Below are 5,241 nucleotides of genomic sequence, written 5' to 3'. Positions count from 1 at the left end.
ACACCCAACAAAAGAGTTTGCAAATATTCACACTCCTTGCATCTTGTTTATATTAGCATACATTGTTATATGCATTTGATACATTTCAATTCTGAATAATGCATACATTCCCATAAATTGGATACGTTTTTGGATACTAATGCATATAATGGAGAACCGGGGCAAGCACCACCGGTCTCATATCTTCATACTGGGTAAAGCGTTCACACGCAATCTCTCCGGACTCCCCCATAAGCGTCTATGAGTGTACGACCAGGGGGAAGGCTTCCATAAGAAAGAGATGCCCAACATGACATGCCTTTGGCAGCTCAGCGGAACGGGTGTTTGCAAAACATTCAGTTTTACACCACGTCTCCGGGAGATTTTCAACCCCCACCGTTCGGTAATCTCCTGGCCCGAGATTGGCCAACGGGGTGACAGGTTCAAACACTCATCTTACCTCAGCGACAATGGATTTACGATTCCCCACAATGCAGGGGCAAGATCAAACCATACAAATACTTAATAAATTTGTTACTGCTCATAAGATGAATTTACCTTATTTATTATAATACAAAAAACTGATACGAAATTTCGTCCACTTACATTTTTGTGCCAGATAAATTTGAGTAATCCTACGAGGTCCTGTGACCCCAAATAATACGGTGTTGTGAAGTAAAAGTTGTCGACGCTACGATGTATAGGTTGTTGCTGCTCAACCGGCCTTACAAAGCATTTTAAACTTGAAGCATGCAACGGACAAGCACCAATCCCGATATTGAAAATGTCAATGCCAAATACCAACAAAGAACAAGCCACGAAGAGTGCTTGTACCAGTACGATAAGAATGCAGAACCTTTCGAAAAGGAGCGGCCGAAGGAAACAACAACCGAAGCATGAACGATTATGGTGAGAGGAATTTTTCTTAAGGATCGCTTATCATCGACCCTCAAGAAAAGGGGCAAATTGTAGATACCAAATCATGCATCGTACACGTGGACGGTGATTAGAAGTCGCAGCTGGATATAAGCATACAACGGCGCACACCGAATCAGTTCTAAGTTAGCTTAGAATCTAAGCGGATGTCATTTTTGTAAATAACTAACATCCCTTTTCCTTATAAATAGGGGAAGATAAGGAAGAGAGGGGGAGGATTTTTGGAGGGTGGAAGAAAGAGGGAGGAGTAAGAAACCCAATACCTCTGAAGAGAGGAATAATAGCCGGGTAGTATTACTACCTTCGTTCTATCTTCTATCTTCGTTTTACCTTCGGAACCCTCGTTATACCTTCGCTTTACCTTCGGAACATTCGTTTCACCTTTGGAACCTTCGTTATACCTTCGTTACATCTTCGTTATACCTTCGTTATGGAAACTTTCACTGAACTTCATCATCATTAATGGGGTTCATCACCCTTGTAACAGATAAAAATCATAATAAAACTCTTTTACCCTCCCGTGGATGTAGACACTCCGATGTCGAACCACGTAAATTATTGTTGTGTGAAACTATTGTTATTTATTTGTTTAAATTCATCTTCTACTTGCTGTTTTATGGTTTAAAACAAAATCCAATGATCTTGTTCGTTTGGTTGTTGCTACTAGAAAAATGGTAGTAACATTCCCAAAATTTCTTCGAGCGAAAGAACGAATGAATTGATGATTTCATCTCCATCCAAATCGAGTTTCAGTTTTAGCTCATCAATTCGTCACCATAATCGTCAGGTTAGTGTTCAATATTGAAATGTTAGATTGCTTTTTTTCTTATATTTACTAGGTTTTGATCTTTTAATGTTTGACAGAGTTTTGTCATGTCGCCCAAAAGTCTGAACTTTAAATATGAAGGATGGTTGATTTTGACAAAGTTATGTGCGCATACCATGTTTGATGAAATTCCTCAGAGATTTTTTTTAAAACTGTTATTACATGATACAGATAATGGTGTGAATTTAGATTGATTTGGTTTGTTGTTGTTGTATAAGGGGAATCCAAACAACATAGATGGATACATCCCAAAGTGTTATGCCACTTGAAGAAGCATGATGACCAAAGAATAACGAGCTACTGAAACTGAAAGGTCTAGCGTTCGTAGTAGAAATGGCCAAGAGAACGTAGCATATGAGGAGATTGCTTCAAAATGAACGTAGGAGAAATCAATATAGAGCTAGGTAGGTAAATCACCAATTAAAAATAAATTTGTGTCAGATCCCTATTATGCTTTCATGATGTTAGGTAGGTATTTTTGTTCTTCCAATTCCATAGTTACAAGCAGCAGGCACATAGGGTGTACTACTTCATTGTACAAAAGAAAAAGAATCAAAGTTTAAGCTAGGCAAGCGTGTACTTGAAGCTCACCATATGACGTGCAATGCACGTGCACTCTACTTGTAAAATTAGTAGAAACAATAATGGACCGCTTTCCAACCTTCAGAAGTTGTTAGAAAATTAAAGAATGTCAATTACAGTCTTGCAATATTCTTAAATATCTAATGTGATACCCAAAAATCATGTATACCGGTATTTTTGTACATCCATTTCTACTCCTTGGAGTCTAGGACTATTGCCATACGTCTCCGGTATTTGTATACCGTAGACGTATTTTCCAGCTCCAACTGATAACTATATTTAACAAACTGCCAAATAAGGGTCCCAGAGGAAGACAACTAAACAAACAAGATTCCACGTGTTACCTGTTCCTCTACTAAGTGCACCATTTGTGTGAGTCATTTTCGGTCCGCGAAAGGCCGATATCTTACTGTTCGGTCCTCCACTGAAAATGGTCCTGCATACACTTTTGCTATATGTCAATATTACCCTTACCCGTTATTGGAAGTTATATAGATAGGGATTGGATAACTCGTTGACGACGTCGTTTGCAAGTTTTAGAAGAGAGTGAGTAGTAGAAGATAAGGTAACGGCTTGCTAGGACACGAGGAAAAAACCACCACATCACTCAACACAACTTGTAGACTAGTGGTGGCGGTAGTCATAATAATTCCCTATCTTCAGCTAGGCCACATTTTCCACCCTACACTTACCTTCTACTTAAAGAAACAATCCCAAAAATCAAGTTGTCGCAATGTATTTCATGAAAGTTACGACTCATCTTGATGATCATTGGCTAGACTCATGCTTTGGTCGTTTTGTTTACGAGATGTGATGACCTTGATCCAAGGGACGGAGACGCGATTTATTTGGAAGTAGCCCTAACTAAATAATACAGTATTTATTTGATCCGGTTCGGTTTTCAGAACATTGGTGATACTGAACGCTTGTACTAACGGAAAATGGGTCATTTGTCCAAATAATTTTAAAACATGGTTCTAATGGATAAGTAAAAATTATTACGGGTTAAATGGACAAAAAAAAAGATAGCAAGGATGAAACTGGATTCATTCTGGCTTAAACTTAAAAAAAAGCGAGGACGAAACTGGATGCATCCTGATGTAAATTAAAAATAAGAGAAAGTATTTGAAAATGGGTAGGATGAAACTGTTTACATCCTGGCTATTTTAATATCTTTATCCATTTAAACAGTATCAAAATCTAGATGTGTTTTTCACCCAAGAGTTGATGATGTTGGTCTTTTTAACCTATTTTGCGTTGTACTAAGCAGCCAACCCTATAAAGCTATAAGACTTATCAAAGTTAAAAAATTATTGAACTGCAAATGGTTCCATGGTCTAGCGGTTAGGACATCAGACTCTGAATCTGGTAACCCGAGTTCAATTCTCGGTGGAACCTCTTTTTTTTTCTTTTTTTCCACCAGTTAGTTGTTTCGCAATTCCGAGAGTATTTCAATACCAGTGCCTGAACTACTGAGCTTTTAGTGTTTCGATCGTACTGTAAACATAATATATCAAGCAAAACGTGTAGAATCTCTAAACCTATTGTGTACACATATATCTCACTATCAGACACGTGTATATAAAGAGGCACGTGGAAAGCATGCAGGCCAAAAACATCGAAACATGATGGGTCACGAAACACCAAATAAACCCCGAGGAGTTACTTTATCTCATCCTCAAAAGAGAAGCCAAGATCAACGGTGGAGAGAAAGTTAGCTGACACGGACTGACAGGGGCAGAAGACACTTGTCTGACACGAGCAGACCCCTCAACTACCCACATTAAACACTCCGGGCAGTGTACGTGTCGACCAACCTGTGGAACGAGCGAGGATACCCCTGCGGGATCAAGGGGGAAACGCAGACCTCCGCGCGATGGACGCAAGGACACAAGAAGATAAGGTTCCAACGGTCTTCAGAGATGGGACCCACGTTCTAACCTTATAAATACCCAATCTCCACCAAGAGGAGAGGGGGGGAAAAAACATCAGGAAGGGAAGGAAAGAGAGAGAGAGAGAAATAGCAAAGGTAGGTTAATCCCTGAGAGGAGAGAAACATGTAAACCCCAAAAATCATTCAACTGTTCGTGTAACCGTGAAGAACATAGTAGAACAACAAATCCCGTGGATGTAGGCCTTAGTGCTGAACCACGTAAACCTTGGTTTTATTTACATTTCAGCACTTTACATTCATTTAGCTCCACACGTGTTTGCTTATGTGTTTTGTTTTCCTTAATACTTATATCCCATACACAAACGCCACGCCTGGAGTGGTTGGAGGAGGCCATGATAAACCCGAAGGTTTTTAGCCAATGAATCAACACCAGGGTACCATCATCATAATCTCCTTAGATGTTAAAGATTGATTGTGAGCGTTCGGACACGCACGTGGTTCGTGTGCCCACAATTTGGCGCTAGAAACAGGGACTTCGTCCCGGTAAAAGATTTATCTTGTCCTGTGATTTCATTTAATTTGGCATATGATTGCTCTGATTTTATCAGCTCGGACCGTATAGATCATTCGTCAACTGTATTATGTTCAAAAACCCACCTTTGGTCTTCGATAAGAGTTATTTTTCTAAGCGGGTTATTGTTCTAATCCATCGGATTTGCAATTTTCGTAGTTTTTATACTAAGGATCGCTTTTAATAAAACTCTAACCCGTAGTTTATAGCCTGCGGGTATTAATTCCCTCTTGAAAAATTGTATTTCGCCAACTAACCCGCTTCACGCGGATATTCCCGTTTCTGTTGTTTGAAATAACTTATGCAGAGAGAACGTGTTGTGAGTAAAGAAGGCAAGTTTACGCGAGATTTCAGTATCAACAAAAGGGCACGTGATGGAAAAGACGCAGGAAGCAGGAAAATCCAAAGCTTTGTCAAAAGAAACGCCCAGGACAACCCCGATCATCACCCGAA

The 5,241-nt window shown here is 39.6% G+C and overlaps 1 non-coding gene across 1 annotated transcript; it reads left to right on the top strand.

Moving 5' to 3' along the window:
* The first annotated feature begins 3,649 nt into the window (after positions 1-3,649).
* Positions 3,650-3,721, top strand: TRNAQ-CUG. The gene has a single exon. It is a non-coding gene; the product is annotated as a tRNA-Gln (tRNA).
* Positions 3,722-5,241: the final 1,520 nt, after the last annotated feature.

Source organism: Papaver somniferum, chromosome 6, assembly GCF_003573695.1.
Source record: "Papaver somniferum cultivar HN1 chromosome 6, ASM357369v1, whole genome shotgun sequence".
Classification (NCBI taxonomy): domain Eukaryota; kingdom Viridiplantae; phylum Streptophyta; class Magnoliopsida; order Ranunculales; family Papaveraceae; genus Papaver; species Papaver somniferum.
The sequence above is the reverse complement of the archived record's forward strand: the minus strand, read 5'-3'. Positions and strand labels throughout refer to the sequence as shown.